This window comes from Macaca thibetana, chromosome 19 (genome assembly GCF_024542745.1).
Source record: "Macaca thibetana thibetana isolate TM-01 chromosome 19, ASM2454274v1, whole genome shotgun sequence".
Taxonomy (NCBI): domain Eukaryota; kingdom Metazoa; phylum Chordata; class Mammalia; order Primates; family Cercopithecidae; genus Macaca; species Macaca thibetana.
Genome location: NC_065596.1, coordinates 46,727,480 through 46,751,933, shown reverse-complemented (window position 1 = coordinate 46,751,933; position 24,454 = coordinate 46,727,480). Strand labels below are relative to the sequence as shown.

At 47.8% G+C, this 24,454-nt stretch overlaps 2 long non-coding RNA genes across 2 annotated transcripts in view; both read right to left on the bottom strand.

Moving 5' to 3' along the window:
* LOC126941812 (uncharacterized) overlaps positions 1-24,454 on the bottom strand; it is a 215,212-nt gene that overhangs the window by 63,964 nt on the left and 126,794 nt on the right. The gene's annotated exons all lie outside the window — the stretch shown is intronic.
* On the bottom strand, positions 15,207-23,578 carry LOC126941817 (uncharacterized). The gene is made up of 3 exons (XR_007721440.1): positions 22,401-23,578; positions 17,667-19,167; positions 15,207-16,850 (listed from the first exon to the last, which is right to left on the bottom strand). It is a non-coding gene; the product is annotated as an uncharacterized LOC126941817 (long non-coding RNA).

The following is a 24,454-nucleotide window of genomic DNA, read 5'->3' as shown; positions in this document are numbered from 1 at the left end:
ATTCCACAAATACACTTCAAATGTGGTTCGAGGACAGCAAAAAAACAATTTATGAGGGAGGTCATCCGGATATGCCTAGGGCCTTTTCGTCTTCTCCTGAGGCTCTGGCTAACGTACAATGCTTTGACACAAGGTTGTAAAGTAACAGTTGTTCATTTGGGGAAAAAAATGAGGGTCTTGCATGACTCAATCTCCAGGCTGAAGTATCGCTTTGGTGAAATGAGTTTGGCAGTCCTGAGGTGTTTATTTTCCTTTACATAATTTTAGAAGTTGTACTTTCTTGATATTGTCTGACTGAGAACAAAGGGATGAGTGTGGAAGGCATCACAGCTTTCTCCCATTTACAATCCCATTGTCATTCCCTTCTTCCTCTGCTAGGTTACATTCCTCTGTTGATAGATAATTTATTTACTGAGTTGTGTTCACAAAAATCCAAATGTCAGTTGAACTTCTTAAAGTCCTAAGCATTCAGTTCAGTTCAAGGTCATCTTAGTGATGACCAGATACAAATATTTTTGAAGATCTATAGAAAATTTTGATAAGAGAGTTCACACCACCCACAATACCTTTGGAACCACTGAGCTACAGGAATGAAGAGGAAGTAATCTGCTATATGCTGGGGACCTTTATGTTTGCACCTCATCCAATGCTCACAATGACCCTTTAAGTAGGCACTATTATCCCTCTATTCCAAGACATCAAAATTAACTTGTCCCTTATCTCACCTGACAAAAGGACTCAGACTCACATATTTCTGAATCCTAAACTCATGCTTTCAGCAAAAGACACTAACAACAGAGTAAATAGACAACTTACAGAGTGGGAAAACATATTTGCAAACTATGCATTTGACAAAAATGTAATATCCAGCATCTATAGGGAACTTAAACAAATTTACAAGAAAAAAAAAACCACTAAAACGTGAGCAAAGGACATGAACACACTTTTTTTTTTTTTTTTTTTTAGTGTAGTGGCGTGATCTCAGCTCACTGCAACCTCCACCTCCCGAGTTCAAGAAATTCTCCTGCCTCAGCCTCCCAAGTAGCTGGGATTACAGGTGCCCACCACCACATCCAGCTATTTTTTTTTTTTTTTCATTTTTAGTAGAGACAGGGTTTCACCATGTTGACTAGGCTGGTTTTGAACTCCTGACCTCAATCCACCCACCTCAGCCTCCCAAATTGCTAGGGTTACAGGTGTGAGCCACTCCACCTGGCGAACAGACACTTTTCAAAAGAAGACATACATGTGGCCAAACAGCATAGGAAAGAAAGCTCACTATCACTGATCATTCAAGAAATGCGAATCAAAATTACAGTGAGATACCATTTCACACTAGTCAGAATGGCTATTATCAAAAATGTCAAAAAAAAAAAAATAACATGCTGGCAAGGCTGTGGAGAAAAGGGGGTGCTTATACACTGTTGGTGGGAGTGTCAATTATTAGTTCAATCATTGTAGAAAGCAGTATGGCAATTCCTCAAAGAGCTAAAAACAGAACTACCATTTGACCCAGCAATCTCATTACTGGGTATATACCCAGAGGAATATAAATCATCCTATCATAAAGACACATGCACACGAATGTTCACTGCAGTACTGTTCACAATAGAGAAGACACAGAATCAACCAAAATGCCTGTCAATGGAAAACTGCATTTTTAAAATGTGGTACATATACACCACAGAATACTATGCAGCCATAAAAAATAATGTGATCATCTCTTTTGCAGGAACATGGGTAGAGCTAGAGGACATTATCCTTAGCAAACTAACACAGAAACAGAAAAACAAATACTGCATGTTCTCACTTATAAGTGGGGATAAGGCTGGGTGCAGCGGCTCATGCCTGTAATCCCAGCACTTTGGGAGGCTGAGGCGGGTGGATCATGAGGTCAGGAGATCGAGACCATCCTGGCTAACACAGTGAAACCCTGTCTCTACTAAAAATACAAAAACATTAGCTGGACATGGTGGTGGGTGCCTGTAGTTCCAGCTACTCGGGAGGTTGAGGCAGAATGGCCAGAACCCGTGAGGCGGAGCTTGCAGTGAGCGGAGATGGCGCCACTGCACTCCAGCCTGGGCGATAGAGCGAGACTGTGTCTCGAAAAAATAAATAAATAAATAACATTACATTAAATTAAAATTAAAAAATAAGTGGGAGCTAAATGATGAGAACACATGGACATAATACGGGGAACAACAGACACTGAGGCCTACAAGAGGGTGGAGAGTGGGAGGAAGAAGAGGAGCAGGAAACATAACTACTGAGTATTAGGCTTAGTAGCTGGGTGATGAAATAATCTGTACATCAAACCCCTGTGACACGGGTTTACCTACATAACAAAGCTGCACATGTACCCTGAACCTAAAATAAAAGTTTTTTTAAAACCACAATAAAATTCAAACATCAACAATTTAATCTCTAATCCTTCTCCAATCAAAATTTTAAGTTTTTTTAAAAGAAAAACTTTTAATGAGCAGAATAAATTGATTTTTTCTAAAATATAATATAATAAAATAAAACTCATGTTTCACTCCATACCATTGTGCCTACAGAAAGGAAAGATGACTGCTTCTAACAGAAATAACTATACAGGCTTCAACGAAGAGACAGGATCTGAAATGGGCCATTAGGACAAAGAACAACTCAGGAGGCTGAGAACACAGGCAAGGGTATGATATGAACAGGGAAAATAATTAGAAAATGTTTGGAAATGAGAAAGTAAAATGTGGGTCAGGTCCTTCAATGTAAATCAAGGGGGTAGATTGGGGCCGGGCTATGAGGGCTCTGAATGACAGCCTAAGGAATGGGAACTTCATCCTACAGATAAGAGAAGTCACTGGAAAGCTCTGAGAAGCTCACAAACATGACAAATAGCATTTCCAGGAAGATTACTCTACAATATTAGGCAAGATAACTTGGGAAATGGTCTTCAACTCTGGCAACTTAACAGAAATACCTAGATTTCTTCTTTGTTTTCCAAACTTTTCATTTTGAAATAATTTCAGACTTTCAAAAATGTTCCAACAATAGAGTCCCCATATACTTTCTGCTCAACTTCCCTAAATATTGTTTTAGATAACCACAGTGCAAACATTAAAATCAATAAATGATCACTGGCATCGTACAATGAATGAATCTACAAACCTTATTCAAATCCTCTTTATCTTCCCACTAATGTCCTTTTTCTGAAACAGAGTCCAATGTATGACCACACATTGCATCTCATTGTTCTGTCCTCTAAGTCTCCTTTAATTTGGGACAGTTCCTCAGAATTTCTTTTGCCTTCATGACCTTAACATTTTTGAAAAGAATTGGCGTGTTATTTTGTAGAGTTATCCTCAGTTTAAATTTTTCTAATTTTTTCTCATGATTAAACTGAGGTTATGCACTTCGGGCAAGAAAACCAAAGAGGTGATTTTGTGCCTTCTCCATCCATATTAGGATGCCCTGAGATGTCGATATCTCTAATTAACGGGATGTTAACTTTGAGCCCTGGACTAAAATTCCTCCACAATAAAATGACCATTTTCCTTGGAAGCACTCTTAACCAACCAATGGCTGGGCCACACCATGCACCAATCAAATCAGACATACTTGGAGAAGGCACAGACATTGGTAGGTTTCAAATGCCCTACAAGTGACTCTAACCAGTATCCAGGGATGGAAACTCAAAGTTTAGACAATGAAGATTAGAATCCTGGAAATCAGCTAGGAAGCCATTCCTTGGGCTTCTCTTTTCAAAAAGAACTTCCAATTCTAGACACAAATAAATACATATGGACTTTGGCATGGACCCCTGGTAGGAAAATGAGAAGGTTAAAAATCCTCTTATTGAGAACATGATGAGTGAATAGATTGCTGTCTAATAAAAAGAGAAGGCAGGGCTGGGCATGGTGGCTCACACTTGTAATCCCAGCGTTTGGGGAGGCCAAAATGGCTAGATCACTTGAGCCCAGGAGTTCGAGACCAGCCTGGGCAATATGGTGAAACCCCATCTCTACAAAAACAGACAAACAAATAAACAAAACAAAAAATGAGCTGGGCATGATGGCATGTGCTTGTGGTCCCAACTAATCAGGAGGCTGATATGGGAGGATCACTTGAGCCCAGGAGGTGAAGGTTGAGGTGAGCTGTACTCCACTACACTCCAGCCTGGGTGTCAGAGTGAGACTCTGTTGAGAGAGAGAGAGAGAGAGAAAGAGAGAGAGAGAGAGAAAGAGAGAAGGCAGGACACTAAGTGAAGTGACCAGCCCTCCTGGCCTATTTTCTCTCCAGATATCAGAAACCCTGGCTTCAGTAATAGTGCACACCCATATATTTTATTTTCATAAGCCTGACATGAGCTCCTAATTGCCACTGATAGGGACAGAATTATGAATCATGTGATCCAAATATATGACCACAAGTGCAAAGATGCACACTTCCACATAGAGTTGAATGAACAATTCATAGACTCCAGATTGAAAGTACATGACCTCCCTTAAACAAACCTGTCCTCCCCATTTGGTCCTTTGTCCTTAATCTCTTCTGAATCTGTTGTAAATTTTATGAAATAGGAAAGTGTACACATCTCCTGCCACCAAGTTGTTTAAGTTAGAAAATACTGTGGTCAGGCCGGGCACAGTGGCTCACACCTGTAATCCCAGCATTTTGGGAGGCCGAGGAGGGTGAATCACCTGAGCTCAAGACCAGCCTGACCAACATGGAGAAACCCCATTGCTACTAAAAACACAAAATTACCCAGGCGTGGTGGTGCATGCCCGTAATCTCAGCTACTCAGGAGGCTGAGGCAGAAGAATCGCTTGAACCCAGGAGGCAGAAGTTGCAGTGAGCCGACATGGTGCCATTGTACTCCAGCCTGGGCAACAAGAGTGAAATTCTGTCTCAAAAAAAAAAAAAGAAAAGAATGTGGTAAACTTCCTTAGAGTTATTATCTTAGGGTTTCCATAAAGGGATATCATCAATCACCTCCTCGGAGGGGCCATCTGATAAGATGAAAAAAGAAAACGCCAATTCAACCAAAACCCAGAGTCAGGAAGGAACCTGACAAGAGCAATCCCTAGGGTATTCACATGCCTGCCAGGGTCTGGTGCTGCTGGTGCAGGAGGAACTGCTGCTGGCAATAGCTGGAAAAAAAAAAAAAAGAGACAGCAGCTCTAACACTCAGGGGGTAGTAAGAAAAGAACTCACTCAATTAGCCTTCAATTCTCACACAGCCAATACCCTTCCAGCCTCCCTACAGGGTCTCACTGGGAGGACTGGCACATAATTAAATGCCAATACATGGGCGAAACAATCTATAGAAGGGTAGGATCAACTGGGTCAGAAATGCTCATAAGGCCGGGCATGGTGGCTCACGCCTGTAATCCTAGCACTCTGGGAGGCCAAGGCAGGCAGATCACTTGAGGTCAGGAGTTCGAGACCATCCTGACTAACAAAGTGAAACCCCATCTCTACTAAAATACAAAAAAAAAAACCTTAGCTGGGCATGGTGGCACACACCTGTAATCCCAGCTACTCGGGAGGCTGAGGCAGGAGAACTGTTTGAACCCAGGAGGCAGAGGTTGCAGTGAGCCAAGATTGTGCCATTGCACTCCAGCCTGGGCAACAGAGTGAGACTCCTTCAAAAAAGAAAGAGAGAAAGAAAGAGAGAAAGAGAGAGAGAGAGAGACAAAGAAAGAAAGAGAAAGAAAGAAAGAAGAGAGAAAGAAAGAAAGGAAGAAAGAGAAAGAAAGAAAGAAAGAAAGAAAGAAAGAAAGAAAGAAAGAAAGAAAAAAGAAAGAAAGAAAGAGAGAGAGAGAGAGAGAAAGAAAGGAAGGAAGGAAGGAAGGAAGGAAGGAAGGAAGGAAGGAAGGAAGGAAGGAAGGAAGGAAGGAAGGAAGAGAAAGGAAGGAAGGAAGAAAAAGAAATGCTCACAAAAGAGACAGGGTTCAGGTTAGGCCTTGAATGGTTCAGCCTTAGGAAAGTGGAGACATGGAGAAACATAAGCCAGGGAACCAGATGTCAGGCACCACTGTAGATGCTAGGGTTTTTTTGTTTTTGTTTTTGTTTTAATTATACTTTAAGTTCCGGAGTACATGTGCACAATGTGCAGGTTTGTTACTTATGTATACATGTGCCATGTTGGTGTGCTGCACCCATTAACTCGTCATTTACATTTGGTGTATGTCTTAGTGCTATCCCTCCCCCCTTCCCCCACCCCACGACAGGCCCTGGTGTGTGATGTTCCCCACCCTGCGTAGATGCTAGTTTTAAAGAGGGCCCGAGGAATGAGAGTAGGCTTGCAGATGTTATTTTATTTACTCTCTCAATCAATACTTGAAATTATTTCAGAGGAGGATGCTCATCCTCAGAAAGGGGAAGTAACTTGTCAAGGTCGGTGGTGGATATGGGATTAGAAACTTGGTGAGGCTAACAGCAGAGACCGTGTAACCAGCACTACCACTGAGAGACCTGAACGAAGTATGTGTAGAGAACAGGAAGGAGCAGGGGGAGCCAGAGCACAAACAGTCAGTTAAAAACACAGGGAAGTTATGTAAGCTTGCTAAAGGGGGAATCACACATTGTAGAGGCATGAACAGTAGATATAGAGGTTCAAACTTGATCTTGTGATTATAGAAGAGCCCCTGAAGGTTTTGAGCAAGGGCAGAATCAGTCAAAGTGAAACCTTAAGCCAAGATCAGTGGGTGGTGGAAACGGGGTTCTGGGCTCCTAAGGTAAAGAGATACCACCAACAACAGTGTAGGGGGCCACGTGATGCATGGAACAAGAATTGGACGGAGAAGCTGAAGTCCTGGGCTTAAATGCAAAAAGTCATGCAGTGAGGGCATGGCTATGGAAGGTAAGTTATATTCTCTCTCTGTAGTTTGGTCTCTCTTCAGCCATAAATCACATGCAATGAGAATTAATATCTAAATGACCCTCAAACCTTGCTACTCAAAGTGTCGTCCACCAACCAGCAGCAACGACATCATCCAAAACTCCTTAGAAACTGAGAATCTCAGGCCCCACCAGAAGAATCAGAACCTGTATTTAATCAAGATCTTCGGGTGATCCATGAACACATTAAGATTTGTGAAGCACTTCTCTCCAGTGTCTTCCACTTCTAAAATGCAACTATTTCATACTCATCTCAACTATGTAACCTCACAAGAGAAAAATAATAATGAGGTTTACCTTTCACCTCATTCGTGACATTTTCTTAATCCTAAAAGCCTCTTAGGCTTGCCCACATTCTGGTAGAGGTTTTAGAAAACACCAGAAAGGACCAGGCGCAGTGGCTTACATCTGTCATCCCAGCACTTTGGGGGGCTGAGGTGCGCGGATCACGAGGTCAGGAGATCCAGACCATCCTGGCTCACACGGTGAAACCCCGTCTCTACTAAAAATACAAAAAGTTAGGTGGGCGTGGTGGCAGGCGCCTGTAGTCCCAGCTACTCGGGAGGATGAGGCAGGAGACTCGCCTGAACGTGGGAGGCGGAGCTTTCAGTGAGCCGAGATCGCGCCACTGCACTCCAGCCTGGGCGATGGAGCGAGACTCCCTCTTGGAGGAAAAAAAAGAAACAAGAAGAAAAGAACAGAGAGTCGGCACTGCCACCTTGTGGCCATTATCAGTTAATGCACCTAACTCCTGGGGTAAAGGAGGGGATAGGGCTGGCCGGGGTAGGAACAGAGGTAGTTGGTGAAGTCCAAGTCACAGACTGGATAAGACAATCACAGCTGCCCACATGACTGAAAGTAACTGTCATAGAGAGCTCAGCCTGCATCACTGAGCAATGTCTCACTGCAAAGGACAGGTTTTATAATACTTAATATGTGATATCAGTGGGAAACCACATTCCAAGCCAAGCTCTGCCCTTGTTACCTTAAAAATCATTGAGAGGTATTTTCAGACACCCCCATCCCTGGCTTGAATTCTGCCAGTAAACTTGTAATTTTCCAAGGAAACTTCCTTTACTGTGACAGTTCTTTTTCATCTTGAGTCAAAATGTATCTGATTCACACTCACCAATCCTCATCCTACTCTCCACAGGCTGAAATAAGTTTAACACCTTTTCATACAACCAGCCTTCAAATATGCGTAAACTACCCCCATGTGCCACCCACCCCATCTTCCCTCGGCCACCTGCCATAAGGGGTCACGTGAAGCCCCACACCCTCTGCTCATTTACCCATGAGCAAGTGAAATGCAGCAATCACAGCAGACACTCCGAATCATAGGGGTGTTCCCCAGAGCAGCAGAGCCACAGGACCCCCAATCCCATCCTGGCACCTCCTAGAAGCCAAACCCCATATCAGCTGATCTGGGGACACTGACTTTTCCTGCTTCTGCTGCTACTCAGTCATCCCACGTCTGTGCAGATGTCTACTTTTTATTCAGTTTTATTTTGTAAGGAATATTTATCGGAGCCTGCTGTGCACTGTCACTGGAGAGACAAAGGTGAATCACACCTGGTCCTGCCTCACAGAGCTCCAGGCTGTGGACGGAACCCACTCAAAGCCAGACCATTACCATTCAGTGAGAAACACCGTGACAGACATCAGCACAGGCTTCTCTGACCCACCTCACCAATGCCCTGTGAAAAATCTCCCACTGGCCGGGCGCAATGGCTCACCCCTGTAATACCAGCACTTTGGGAGGCCAAGGCAGGTGGATCACGAGGTCAGGAGATCGAGACCATCCTGGCTAATACGGTGAAACCCCATCTCTACTAAAAATACAAAAAATCAGCCGGGAGTAGTGGCAGGCGCCTGTAGTCCCAGCTACTTGGGAGGCTGAGGCAGGAGAATGGCGTGAACCTGGGAGGAAGAGCTTGCAGTGAGCTGAGATTGCCCCACTGTACTCCAGCCTGGGTGACAGAGCGAGACTGCGTCTCAAAAAAAAAAAAAAAAAAAAAAAAAAAAAAAAAAAAAAAAATTCACTCCTGGTTTTCTGAGATCAATTTTCCTCATTTCAAGCTCAACCTGAAAAAGAGAATACAAATGTCCCCAATGGTCCTTTGTGCAGTCACAGCTGGACCCAGCATATCCTCCTGGCTAATCCAGGGTGCTCAGGGCTCCCACTTCACTCAGAACGTCCTCTTTCCTATGGGAGCTCACCACGTCTGTACCTCAGCAGCCAGGTAGCTGCACACTAACAGAAAATCCAGCAAGTCAGGAAACTTGCTTTACTCCTATAACTTTGAGGCTAGTGACCTTGTGACATTGAACTAATCCTGTAACTTCCCTGCACTTTAATTTCCACGTCTGTAAAGTGGGGCAGGTGGATTCGGTCACCCTAGGTGCAGCTGTATAGTGAGAGCTCCTCAGAGACAGCAGCACACCTGATCTCAGCCTCCACCGTCTAGCAAACACCAGGCACACACTAGGCGCTCAAAGCCTCACTGAATATATGTGTGAATAAATGACTATATGAGAGCCATATGGATCATGGACAAAGTCAACAAATATTTTTGAACGTCTACCAAGTACATTGTAGAATAGGGAAATAAGTAACCCAGGCAGAGTGGTGTTTTCTCCCAACTTCCCCTTACCTCCTTCCTGGGGAAGGAAGGGCCTCTGTACATCAGAGAGATTCTTGATACAAATAATGTTCTTGAAATGCGTTATAAGAAGTTGTCATGTTAACAAGGGGAAAGTCCATTTGTTTTAGAGGTATTTTAATCAATGGATCTGAAGGACCCGAAGCCCCCAGTGATGAGACACAGGATGTGACACCCACCCCAAGTGCATGGAGAGGAAACCAGATGGAGTGAACTGACAGGGAGCAGGACCTGGGAGAACAGAGGGGTAAAGAGACTTAGGCACCGGGAGGGAGGTCTGAGGAGGAGCTCCCGGCCCCCATGGTGGCCTCCGTATGGACTGATGAGAACTCAGCAGCATAAGTAAAGTGGCCGCACCAGGCTCTGTGCATACATGGAATCGTTTTCCAGTAAGATTTTCTTTCTGCTCATAAGCTGCACTTTCACATATTTTCTAAGACATAGGCTGCACTTTTGCATATTTTATAACACATCAGGCCCAGTTAACAGGTTACAAAATGATCATTCCATTCAACAGTCAATTATAGAATACTCCCAAAGTGCCAGGCTCTATGAGTTCAGGGAATACAAAAATGAACACAAACAGCCCCTACCCTCAATGATCTCCATACAAAGAGCTCCAGAGAGCGCCTCTCCTACAACACACCACTGCTCCACGCAGCCGTTCTCTTTGCCCTCCACCAACCCAAATCCTACCCCACCCTGTGAGGCCAGCTCAAGTTCCACCCACCCAACTCAGAGTCCCCTGTCCACTTCTGCCACTTTGAGAGATGGCTGCACTCATATCTCTAGGCTTTAGGAAGTGGATGTCATCTCCCTCATTAGACTTGAGCCTCCTGAAGGCAGAGATTATTTTTAGAATTTTCCAGAAAGAAGTCACATCAGTGGTTTGCATGAGACCAAGCTTAGGCCCTGCCTGACCCTTTGACTCACACAGGCTCCACTGCCTAGCACAGTCCCTGGCCCCTGCAGGTGCTTTATAAATCCTGCCATAGCAGAGTCCACAACCAACTCTGTGGCAAGGCAACAGGCTGGGAGAATCTGAAAACACAGACAGAAGAATTGTCAAACAAAAATCAAAGGGCTTTGACTCATGGCTTGCTTCTTCCCTCCTCTCAGGGAAACAAAGTCACTCCACCTGTTCTCACTCCTGCCTCATTCCAGGCCCCTTCATATTCCATGATGATCCTTGCCTACAAATAACAGTTACTGTGGTGTTAGCCAAATAGTGATTTTCTATTTCCATCACTCCTTCTACATTTATTAGCTGGAATTCTGCTACAAGAAAAAGCTACTTCTGTTCCCTCATTTATTTATTTATTCAATTATTTATTTATATCAGCATGGACTCATGGGTTTTTATGAATTGGAATCCATTACTATCGTTATTTATTATGTTGTTCATATTGTCCCAAAATTGACCATTGAGAGCTCCTTGGAAATCTTTCGACACATCCCCATCATTTTTCGTGTAGTTCCTTACTTTCGGGCCCCACAAGAAGCTCCAGGTTCCTCTATGCTTTCCTGATCCAGCCCTGGAATCAGTTATTTCTCCAGGGAGCCCTGGTTTCTTTCATGGGAGAAGGATGTTTACAGACCGTCAGCACTGATAGACCCATGGTCAGTAGGTGCTGGTGCTTCTGTGCCCCCTAGTGGTCAGATCTGGGAAATACACACTCACACTAGTTGTTACCCACATTGTACAAATTAGGTAAATGAGGCACAGAAAAGGTAGGCAACTTGACCAAAATCACAGAGCAAACAGGTAGTGAAACTGTGACATGAAAATAATGACAGATGCGCCACAAGTCCTAACGAGCGAAAAAGTAACTTTATCACATATGCACGTCAGCAGAAATCCACAAGCCCAATATTCCAGATACTCTCTTTGGAAAATAACCAGAATTCCACAGCAATAACCACAATGATAACCATCATGTACTCAACACCCGCCTGGGCACTGGGCTCCCACAGCAGCTCACTTATTCCCAACAACTCTGCGAGGAGGATTTTACCATCCTCCTTTTACAAATCAGGGAATCGAGGATCACAGAAGCCAAGTGACTTGTCCAAGTTGACACAGTTAAGTGACAGAGTCAGTAGTTGACCCCAGGCCTATCTGGATATAAAGTCCATGTTTATGCCACTGTATCAGCATTTCCCAAAACTGATTTTAGGTGAAAGTTAAATAAGCTGTTTTTTTAATTTTAATACTCATGTGTTTATTTTAATGCATGTTAGAAAAACATTTAAGCACATATAAAATCTATAATTTCATGGACAATATTGCGTTAAGACAAGGATGTTTTGTCTCCAACTCCTGGCCTCAGCCATCCTCCCAGCTCGGTCTCTCGAGTAGCTGGGATCACAGGTATGAGCCACCGTGCCCTGCTAAAACAAGGATGTTTTGTAAACTACATTTATTTAGAAAAAAATATACTATGGGCCGGCTGCAGTGGCTCATGTCTGTAACCCCAGCACTTTGGGAGACCGAGGTGGGCGGATCACCTGAAGTCAGGAGTTGGAGACCAGCCTGGCCAACACAGTGAAACCCTGTCTCTACTAAAAATACAAAAAAATAGCTGGGTGTGGTGGCGCATGCCTGTAATCCCAGCTACTCGGGAGGCTGAGGCAGGAGAATCGCTGGAATCCGGGAGGCAGAGGTTGCGTTGAGCTCAGATCACGCCACTGCACTCCAGCCTGGGCAACAAGAGCAAAATCCCATCTCCCAAAAAAAACAAAAATAGTATGAAGCAAATAATAATAAATGTGGTGCAAGCTGTAGAGAAAATCATAAAAGCAATCTAGAAATGTCTGGGGTCTGGATGACATAATACTACAGCACCGTGCAGCTTCATTCTCAGTTACTTACAGGAAATTAGGGTCACATAGCGCTGCAGAAAGAACAAGTAAGAATCTTAGACCCGGGCTTTAGCTCTAGATGTGTCCATTTCTAGGACCCCAGACATCTTTGTGACCTCCTTGCTGGGAGGAAATCCAACCTTCCCAGACATTTAAGAACACTAAGAAGACCCTGAATACACAGAGGGGTTTCCGTGTCAGAGAGAAAATAACACCAGGTTTGGGGACCCCAGGGACTCTCTCTGTGATGCTGATAGACCCAAGGCCAAGACACAGCAGAGATCAGTGCTGGGGAGGGTGGGTTGTCCTGTTAAGGGACAGGCGTCCAAATAAACCCTGCTTCTCAAAGCATAGTCTGGGGAATTTAAATGAAGACAGAAAGGAAAAAGGAAGGATGGACTAGGAGGCAGGACTGAGAGGGGAGGGGGCAGAGAGGCTTCCTGGGCAGAGTCCACCCCCATCCATGACCCTGGGAAGTGCTCCTGCCCTGGGAGGACACTCAGCACACAGGGAGGAAGGACAGCAGAGTCATAGTCACAGCAGCCCTGACAAGAGCGTTCCTGGAGCTCAGGCTCTTCCCTCAGCCCTCCCTGCAGAGAGCGCATCCCCTGGCAGGGGCTCCTTCTCACAGGTGAGGGGAGGACTCCTTGGGAGTGGGAGGGAGGAGGGAGCACAGAGACTGACTGGGATCTCCTGGGGAGGATGGGACTCTGAGGGGGGACAGAGGGTTTCTGTTGGAGCCTCAGAGGAGAGGACACCAGAGAGGGACAGGGGTCACACCAGGAAAATCTCAATGATCTGAAGCTGTTAATGGAGAAACAATCTCCACTGTTAACATACTGCAAGTGAATCATCACTGATGAATAAATTCTGAAAACTGACGACAATAAAATCTTATGTCAGGGTAACACTCCAGAAAAAAACAGAACCAGGGCTACTAAACACTGTCCTTACCCATGAACCTCAGAAATTGGCAAATAAATCCCAGGAGGTGGGGGCCCCTGGGAATGCTCATGAACTCATCCACAGGAGTGTGCAGCCTGTCCCAGGCACTGGGGTGCAACCAAGATCACACAAGTCCTTGCCTTCACAGAGCTCACGATCTCATGGGGAGGAAGACAGACACCCAAAGAGATCTAGAATGTGAGGTCAAGTGCTGATAAGAGCCCTGGAGGGAACAGAGCAGGGAAAGGTCAGAAAGGGAAGAAACAGGGTCTCTAGAGGAGGTGTCAGGGGAAGGGTCTCCCAAGGATGCCCTGATGTGAGCAGGATCTGAGGGCAGTAAGGGGTGGGGGCCTGTGCAGACTCCTGGGGAAGAGGATTCCAAACTGGGAAGTGCCAAGGTCAGAGGTGCTGAGGGAATGGGGGTTACGCTGCTGACCTTGACTCAGCAGGACCTACGCGTGCACATGCACATGCACACACTGTCTGTCTGTCTGTCTGTCTCTCTCTCTCTCTCTTTCTCTCCAGGGCTGGGGGGGTGAAGAGACCTCCTCAGAACCCAAGGCCCCATCTTTCCATCCAAATACATAGGTTCCAATATTGACTGATGCTTTCTCCCCCATCTTAGCCTCACTTTTAACTTTCTGGAACCCACCAACTACTGCCAGGCTCACTATTGAAGCCATGCTGTCCAATGCCACAGAGCGGAAGGAGGTTCTTCTATTCACTCACAATCTGCCCCAGGATCTTATTGGTACAAAGGGGAAAGGGTGGAGACCAAACACCATATTACAGGATATGTAATAGGAACTCTAATAACTACCCCCAGGGTCTGCACACAGCATTCAAGAGACAATATACCCCAATGCATCCCTGCTGATCCAGAATGTCACCCAGGACACAGGATTCTACACCCTATATGCCATAAAGATGAAGAGGAAGTATCTGATCAGTTCCATGTATATTGTGATTTTCCCACAGCCTCTGACTATTGGGGGTCAGTTCTACTTCACATACATGGGATTGTCAGGCCTGGGCTGTGCCTGTGTCCCCTTCTGCATTATGTCCTACGTTGGGGTTTGAACATTTACTGCAGGACACATACAAGGTACACAAACTTCAACAGATCAGAATTCCTTTCCTGTATCCAGACCCTGCAGACATTCACTGCAGAGGAAGGACAGTCTGATGGGGGGAACTCAGCAGGGGGAGATCAGTCTCAGCCAAGCACCCCATGCCCTCCCCATGGACATGACCTTGAGAAGACCCTGGAGAACTAAGTCAGGGTCTGGCCTGAGGGGTCTATGGAATCCTGTGGAGCTTTGGGGAGCCTATGCCAGGGCTGGGTTGTTGCCTCCTGGGCAGGGCTGACTGGGAGCAACAATTTACCAGCTCTCCAGGCAGTGGCTCCTGGAGCTGGTCACTAGTCAGGGCTCAGCCCCCAGGCCCTCATCTGGGCAAGGACAGAGCCTCAACCTTCACCTGAGACTCAGCATGTATGAGTCCATTGCCCTGGGGGACTTAGGTGACTCCATTGGAAGTTCAGTGTCCCTAGGGAGAGGAACAAAGAAGAGAGGATATGCCCAGCAGCTCCTCCTCCACCTGAAATCAGGTCCAGGGCCCTTTCTTTTAGAGGCAAATAAGCATATGTAAAAAGTAAAGTAGAGATTCCTCTTCAAAGACTTTCCTCCCTGTCTAATTAGGAATAAATAGCAACTTCTCTTAGAAGCAAAATTTACTCAAAGACGTGTGCTAATATTCTTAAATATCTGCTAGCTGTAATTAAAAAAAAAAATCAATGTATGTTATGTTCTTAGCTCCCACAATTTAGACTAAATATTTGCCCTGGCATGCTTATACTGGTCCAAGCAAGCATTAGGTCATAGCCTGTTCCTCTTCCTTATATGAAGATGTTTTTACCTTTCTCAGCATTCCACAAGTTACTTCCTCCTTGCTTTGTTCTCTGCCTTTGCCTCTTTTAAAAAGTTCTAAGTTGCTAGCCCATCAGGACAGACACAGAATGGGAGGTCCCATTCCAGCCAGTGGAAACCGGACACAGCAGTAAGGTAGACACATCAAATTATAAATGACCCTGTCTCCCTTGTTCGGTGTACTCTCGTGGCAAAACTGCTGGCGAGTGTACCCTTTCTGCAGAAAATATAAAAATGGCCTTGCTGAGAAAATTAAATTTATGTTCAAGTGCTATTTCTTTATGGCACCAGGGAACAAGCATTGCAAACACATACATGTTGTTCATCTGGGCAGCTGCCCTATGCACAGCTGAGGTCAAGTAATTGTAAACATTTTGAGGTTAATTCATAAACAACCTTGTAGCCAAATAACATTTATCTTATTTATTGAAAGGAAACTGAGGCCCAGGGAGACAGTCACTGACTAGGGTCACACTGATATGGCTCTGGTGACTGGAGCAATACCAGGATCCTTGGTCTTATGCCAATTTAGATAAAACAACACAGAACATGTGGAGCAAAGAGTTTAATAGGCAAAAAAAGAAGGAAAAAGTTCCCCCATACAGGGACAGAAGGAGGGGGGTTCCAAGCAAAGAGAGGAAACCCCAAGTGTAGCAGAAAACAGCCAGTGATATGAGGAGGCCAGAGGAGGTGGTGTCTGATTTGCACAGGGCTCAGAGGATTGGTTTGACCAGGCATGTCACTCATGTAGCCTGAGAAGAAACTGGCCCTCCCACCCTAGTCTTTTAATATACAAATGCAGGGTGTCTTGACGTTCTACACATGTGGGGATATGTGGGCGTGGCCATGTTGCCAGGCACATATGGTAGCAAGGGCAAGAAGAGGGCGGGAATCACCATATTTGGGTGGACCCAGTTTCCAATGGCCTTCATTTGCATATCAAAGCTTGCCAGCCAGTCTCTAAAAGCTGAGGCTTTTCTGCTAGACAAGAAACATTTCTGGAACTGCTTTAAAAGAAACAAAAACTGGCCGGGCGGTGGCTCACGCCTGTAATCCCAACACTTTGGGAGGCCGAGGTGGGTGGATCACCTGACATCAGGAGTTGGAGACTAGCCTGGCCAACATGGTGAAACTCCGTCTCTACTAAACATACAAAAATTAGCCGGGCGTGATGGTGTGCGCCTGTAATCCCAGCTACTCAGGAGGCTGGGCAGGAGAATCGCTTGAACCTGGGAGACAGGTTGCAGTGAGCTGAAACCATGCCACTGCACTCCAGCCTGGGCAACAGAGCAAGACTCCGTCTCAAAAAAAGGAAAAGAAAAACTTCCCAAGGACCTCCTTTCCTCTCTAGCTCCCTAAAATAATTTCTTAATAATTCCTATAACAACACAGTCCATAGCTGGCAGATTAGAGTCAGGCGAGGTCTGTCTACAGCCATAGCCCCTTCCTCTCCTCCACTGGGGCTGTGTGAGGCTGCTTGTTATTAGGCATCTGCAGACCTGAGACCAGTCATGGGTTCATCTCCCTTCATCTTGGGCATCCACAGTGCAGGGGCGGAGAGTCTGATCTGAGGAATGAGGAGCAAAAGGAGAATTCATCAGTTTTTACCTGGAACTAAATCCCTTGTGTCAACTATCAGGGTCAGTGTTATGCGTGTCCGTGTGAAGAGACCACCAGATAGGCTTTGTGTGAGCAGTGAGGCTGTTTATTCACTTGGGTGCAAGTGGGCTCAATCCAAAAAAGGAGTCAGCAAAGGGAGATAGGGGTGGGGCAGTTTTACAGGATTTGGGTAGGTAGTGGAAAATTACAGTTAAAGGTGGTTTTCTCTTGTGGGCAGGGGCAGGGTCACAAGGTGCATAGTGGAGAGATCATGAGACTCATTGTCCAGCAGGGGGAATGTCACAAGGTCAATTGATTAGTTAGGGTGGGGCAGGAACAAATCACAATGGTGGAATGTCATCAGTTAAGGCAGGAATTGGCTGTTTCACTTCTTTTGTGGTTCTTCAGTTATTCCAAGCCATCTGGATGTATATGTGCAGGTCACAGGGGTTATGATGGCTTAGCTTGGGCTCAGAGGCCTGACAGTCAGTGCCGGGAACATTCCAGGTGTTTGACCTTGAGCAAGACACTCAACCTCCTAGGCCTCAGTTTCCTCACCTGTAGAATTTTAACAAACACTTGGATCTCAGGGTGGTTGTGAGGATGTTTATTCAATGATTAATGTAATTAAAGCCCTTAACAGAGTAGTGCACAGAGCCAGGGCTCAATCAGTGCTATCAACTAGTATTATTTTTTTATGAACTTTGTTATTAGCTAAGTCAAGGAGACCTTGGTTAAAATTTGGTTGTATCATGTACGAGTTCTGTCACCTTCCTTGACTTACTGAGGCACTGTAAGTCTCAGATGCTAACTCTGCAGCTGGGGGTGATGCCCCTTCCCTCAAGGTGATGCTAGGATGAGATGAGCTGTACGTAGGTTGGTGCCCACTGGGCCTGGCACATGGAAGGCCCCTGAAAACAGTCAAAGAGCATCATCCCCACTCATCAGCATTGAGTGGACAGCAAGGGCTAGCTCTGTATGACAATCATGGAATGGAAAAAAAGAAACAGAGGGAAGACCGGGCACTGTGGCTCACGCCTGTAATCCCAGCACTTTGGGAGGCCGAGGTAGACAGATCGCCTGAGGTCAGGAATTCGAGACCAGCCTGGCCAACATGGTGAAACTCCGTCTGTACTAAAAATACAAAAATTAGCCTGGCATGGTGGCACATGCTTGTAATCCCAATTACGAGGGAGGCTGAGACAGGAGAACCGTTTGAACTCAGGAGATGGAGGTTTCAGTGAGCAGGAGATCGCACCACTCTACTCCAGCCTGGACGAGACTCCGTCTAAAAAACAAAAAGAAAAGGCCAGGTGGGGTGACTCACACCTGTAATCTCAGCACTTTAGAAGGCCGAGGTGGGTGGATCAAGAGGTCAAGAGATCGAGATCATCCTGGCCAACATGGTGAAACCCCGTCTCTACTTAAAATACAAAAATTAGCCTGGCATGGTGGCACACACCTGTAATCCCAGCTACTCAGGAGGCTGAGGCAGTAGAATCACTTGAACCTGGGAGGTGGAGGTTGTAGTGAGCCGAGATCACACCACTGCACTCCAGCCTGGCGACAGAGCAAGGCTCCGTCTCAAAAAAAAGAAAAAGAAAAAGAAAAAAGAAAAAAAAATACAGAGGGAAGAGGTGTGAAGTGAGAGGAAGAAGGGGATTTAAAGGCACAGGAGCAGGGCGAGGTGCAGGCACCTGGGGGAGAATGTAGGAGTCGGTGCATCCCAGTATTTCAAGCCTGAGACACAGAAAATGTCTCAGGCTTGAAAACCGCAGAGAGCAAGGGAGTCAGCTATGAGGACATCACAAGAGACCGCACTCAAGCCCCTGCCCTGCAAGGCCCCTCATGGTTCCCCCTGGAACAGACTTGGGCTTCATCCCCTTTGCCTTCCCCTTTCTGCAGAAAAAAATGCCCCAGGCCTTCCTGTGGGGGCCATCGCCGGCATTGTGACCAGGGTTCTGGTTGGGGTGGCACCGGTGGCTGCCCTGGCATGTTTCCTGCTCCTCGCCAGGACTGGAAGTTACTACAGCTTTTCCCCAGCCTCCCTCCCACCTCCCAGTCTGACCCCAGGCCAGGAGGAAGAAGACCCCACCCAGTATTCAGGGCCAGGCTCTCTGAGCCCTCCCCAAGAGATCCTTCCCTCTCATTCCACAGCTCCTCCCTCACCAGCTGCTGACCCTGGGCTGCTTCCTCAACAGCTTCCTCCTCTGTGAATTCAGCCCAGTTAAGGTCTCACCTCTGGGTGTGGTCCTTGTTCCCTCACACAGCAAAGCCACAGCTGCCTGGAGGAAGGGAGTGGGGGAGGGGTGCTCAGTACCCGGTACCTCTTGCTGTTCATTGAATCCACCCACCAAGTGAGGAGGGATTTGCAGGCTCGGGGTCTGAGGGGGAGTCCTGGGCATAGTCACACAGTGAAGGGTGTAACAGCTTGGACACGCTGGGTGGGGTCAGTGCCCCCATGGCTAATGCAGTTCCTGAGGCCCCTGAGCTGTGAGACAAGAGAATCTGGGCTCCAGGATGGCATGTTCTGGAATGTCCTTTATGTCTCTTGCTAAGAGGTAGAGAGAGAAGACAAGGCTATTGTCCCATTTCAGCATCACCAGCCCTGAGTGCAGGGTCTGGCCACAGCAGGGACACTGAGTTCCGGGAGAATCCAAGACACTTGCGGTCCCCTCAGTGTCCTAAACCTGTGCCTGGCCCTGCTTCCCCTCTGGGGCCTTAACCCTTCCTCTCAGCAAACCCCCATGATCTGGTTCCTTCCCTGGGCCCTCAGTTGCTTTCCTGCATCCCTGGGTCAATGTTCTCCCAGCCCAGCATCAACCTGAGGGTCCTTCCCCTCTGGTCAGGACAGATGTGGCTTTGTAAGGTCTTCAACCCCCTTACCTGGCTCAGCTCCTGATACAGAACCCATGGAGAAAGGAGATCCCCATGCCCCTCTTTGGAAACAGGGTCCCCTCTTCATCCCCTGTTCTAACTCCAAAGTTTGGCTTTTAATCTTGCACTCCTCACAAGTAAGCCTGACCTTTCCTAGGGCCAGTGGCCTTTAGAGAGCAGCTCCCCGGTGTCCCTTCAGCCTGGGTGTGGCTGGGAACCCCTAAGCCTGGCCCACAGTGTCCAATCCTGCCAGTCACCCTCTGAGGTCCTCTGATCCTTTCCATGGGGCTCCAAGGAGTCTCATAAAACATCATTGCAGGGAACCCCGACTGGCCAGGTCAGCCCTGACCTGTGGGCTCTTGGTCATGGGCCACCTCTGCAAACTCACTTGCTCACTTGGCCCCTAAAATGGCTGGACGGTCTCTCCTGGTAAGAAGCCCCTTCTCCCTGATTCTCTGGGAGTTCAGGACCCCAACACCCTCCTCTGTGAGGGGCCCAGGCTCTCCTCCCACCCTGCTACTGACTCGTGTCTCTGTCCCCCAGGCCATGGTCCCTCAAACAGCTCCACCTACCCTGTAAGCCCATCCCCTCCCCAGCCCCTTTCTACTGGGGTCCCAGCAGTGCAGGTTCAGGGTAGAGGGACCATCAACCCCACAGCATAGCACAAACCCACCTTTCCCCAGAACAGTCAGGTCAAAGTGAGTGCCTCCGGCCAGGATCCAGGCCTCCCTACAGGGCCAGGACCACCCACGCCCTGTGCTGACCCCACCCCGGGACCCTCCACTGCCTGAGAAGACCCCTGGAGCCCAGTAGGTGCAGAGCGGACACTGGGAGCATCAGTCAGGGGCCCACATTAACAAGGGTACAGGGTGGGCCCAGCCAGGACAGGGGTCGGGGTGCTGTGTCCACACTGGGAGGCTGAGCTCAGGGGCAGAGCTGGTCACTCCTGAGGGGAAATGACCAGAAGTAGACCCAGGGAAGTAAGTCCTGGCCAATCAGAGACAGGAACCTTCCAGGCTGGGCCTCCATGACCCTCCCTCCCTGTCCCCTGACATGCCCTCTCTCCCCTGCCCAGGCCCCCACTACCCAGCCCCAGGACAGCCGCTGTCATCTATGAGGTAAGTGTGGGTCACAGATGTTCTGGTCCCGCAGGCCCCAGGGGGACCCAGGATCTGCCCCCACCCACACCTGGCTGAGCTCTGAGATTCAGGAAACTGCAAACAGGAACAGGGGATGGTGACCAGATGAGGAAGGGGCCTGGGAACAGGAACCCCCTGAGCCACAGCCAGGTTCAGTCCCAGAGCAGCCCTGGGTGGGCCCAGAGCCTGGGAGACACCAGACTCTGTTCTGAGAAGGCCACAGGGGTCAAGGCCTCTTCTGGGGTTTTTTTTGCTTTTTTTTTCAGGACTCGTTAAACCATGACACAAATATTTACTGCTGGGTCAACCACAAAGCAGATGTGGTTTCTTAGGTTCCTCTGGGAGCTGCTCCTGTGGGTCAATGTGGCGTCCCCGACCCCCAGCCCTGGGGATGGGGAAGGACATGGAGCCTGAGACGGAGAACCAGCTCTGAATCCTGAGGAGACACAGGCCTGGGGACAGGGAGGGATGAGGGTCCCTGCTGAATATCTGGAGACCCTGACAGGCTGCCCTAGGCTCTGGGTGGGCCAAGACAAAGGCCTCCCATCACCACAGGAAGCAGGGGCTTTTGCAGGGAAAGTGAATGGGCCTGTGGCCCACTCAGGGTCACCCAGAAAGGATATGAATAAAGAGGACCCTTCCTCTCATTGGCTCTTTTTCTGCTCATGGGAACTTAGAAACTCACCTGAAACTCCATGTCGATTCTCTCCCGGGTCACACAGGGAAAATATCTCCACCTTATCTCAACCCCAGTCTTTCTTCCCTGGGAGACATGAGTAGGGGGTTGGGACTCAGGCTGGAGTGGACCCTACACAGGAAAGGGTGGGATTCCCAGGAGCCCTGCCCAGCCAACCGAGCGCTCGGCTGTCCTCACACTGCCCCAGGGACCAAGGCCATGCACAGCCCCAGCCTGGCTCCCTCTGTGAATGCACGAGGTGTCTCAGGAGCGCGGAAGTTGGGGCCATCTGATGTCCACACAAAGGTGAGCAATGCAGGAGCGTCCATGGGTGGTGCAGATCATGGGTGTGACCCCCACATAGCCTCCAGTGTCCTGAGCCCTCCTGCCCTCTTCACCCAAGCCCTGGTGGCTCATCTATCACTGTCCTCTGCAAATGAGCTTGCCTGTTCCCAAATCCAGGATCCTGGATACTTAGCCCTGGCCACCAGGTTCTCTGTCCCAGTGGCTACTGCTCAGGACATCTTGACTCTGGTGGGACACAGAGAGGGGCTGTCAGAGTAACCAAGGTGGGGACAGACCAAGAATTCAGTCCTCGAGCAAGGTCCTCCCATGCACTACCCAGGACTCTAGCCACTCACTTCCCATCAGTTCCCAATTTACCCCCTGGCGTGGATCTGACTGAGCAAGCCTCCTCTCCACACAGGAGCGTCCAGGTCAGAGGAGCAGGGCTCCCCAGCCTAAAGCTCACGCAGGCTTCCATGGGGATGGGACAACCTGTTTGCTCCTCTACCTGGCCCCGCAGACCCCTCCAGCCCTGCCTCACCTGCAGCTCCTCCACACACCTGGGCCAGTGGTTCTCAGCCCTTCCCTGAGGGCCCCTGGAAGGGTGACACTCTCATGTAAGTTTACTTGGACCAGGCGGCCCCTTCCCACAAACAAGCCAGTCCCTGCACTAAAGCACAGAACCACGGTTCCCAAGGGTGTTCTGCCACTGCCACAGGTTCTTCATCTTGAGATGAGAGGTAAGAAAACAACTAGTAATGGGTTAATTTACATCAGAATTTACATCAGTATTTAACTCTAAATGACCCCTGATCCCACCTGCACACACCATCAGATGAGGAAAGGTGACACCTCTTTAGTTTCTTGTTGATGCTGTGACAAGTTACTACAAGCTTAGTGACAAGGGGCCCTCATGGCTGTGTGCCTTCTGGAAGCCCCAGGTCAGAATCCATTTCCTCTCCTTTTCCACCTCCTAGAGGCTGCCTACATCTTTGGTTGTGTCCTTTTTCTCCATCTTCAAAGACAGCAGCGCAGCATCTTGAAACCACTCTGTCCTCTGCTTCTGTCTCCACATCTCCACCCACTCCTGCCTCCCTCTCTTACTTATAAGAAAGGGGCCTTGTGGTTATTTTGGATGCAGCTTGGATAAACCACAATAATCTCCCTGTATTAGTCCATTTTCATGCTGCTGATAAAGACATACCTGAGACTGGGCAATTTACAAAAGAAAGAGGCTTAATGGACTTACAGTTTCACATGGCTGGGGAGGCCTCACAATCATGGCAGAAGGTGGAGGACCAAGTCATGTCTTACATAGACGGTAGCAGGCAAAAAGAGAGAGCTTGTTCAGGGAAACTTTCTCTTATAAAACCATCAGATCTCATGAGACCCACTCACCATCACAAGAACAGCATGGGAAAGACCTGCCCCCATGATTCAATTACCTCCCACCAGGCTCCTCCCACAACATGTGGTAATTCAAGATGAGATTTGGGTGGGGACACAGCTAAACCATGTTATTCCACCCCAGCCCCTCCCAAATCTCCTGTTCTCACATTGCAAAACCAATCGTGCCTTCCCAACAGTCCCCCAAAGTCTTAACTCATTTCAGCATTAACTCAAAAGTCCACAGCTCAAAGTCTCATCTGAGACAAGGCAAGTCCCTTCTGCCTATGAGCCTGTAAAATCAAAAGCAAGTTAGTTACTTCTTAGATACAAAGGGGAGTACACACATTGGGTAATTACAACCATTCCAAATGGGAGAAATTAGCCAAAACAAAGAGGCCATAGGCCCCATGCTAGTCTGAAATCCAGTGGGGCAGTCAAATCTTAAAGCTCCAAAATGATCTCCTTTGACTCCATGTCTCACATCCAGGTCACACTGATGCAAGAGGTGAGTTCCTATGGTCTTGGGCAGCTCCACCCCTGTGGCTTTGCAAGATACAGCCTCCCTCCTGGCTACTTTCATGAGTTGGCATTGAGTGTGTCTGCAGCTTTTCCAAGCACATGGTATAAGCTGTCAGTAGATACACCATTCTGGGGTCTGGAGGATGGTGGCCCTCTTCTCACAGCTCCACTAGGTAGTGCCCCAGTAGGGGCTCTGTGTGGGGGCTCCAACCCCACATTTATCTTCTGCACTGCCCTAGAAGAGGTTCTCCATAAGGGCCCTGCCCCTGCAGCAAACTCCTGTCTGAGCATCCAGGTGTTTCCATACATCTTCTGAAATCTACTTGGAGGTTCTGAAACCCCAATTCTTGACTTATGTGCACCCATAGGCTCAACACCACATGGAAGCTGCCAAAGCTTGGGGCTTGCACCCTCTGAAGCCATGGCCCAAGCTCTATGTTGGCCCCTTTCAGCCACAGCTGGAGCAGATGGGATGCAGGGCACCAAGACTCTAGAGTGCACACAACACAGAGAACTTGGGCCCAACCCACGAAACCACTTTTTCCCCCTAGGCCTCTTGGGCCTGTGATGGGAGGGGCTGCCATGAAGACCTCTGATGTGCCCTGAAGACATTTTCCCCATTGTCTTGGGGATTAACATTCAGCTCCTCATTACTTATGCAAATTTCTGCAGCCAGTTTGAATTTCT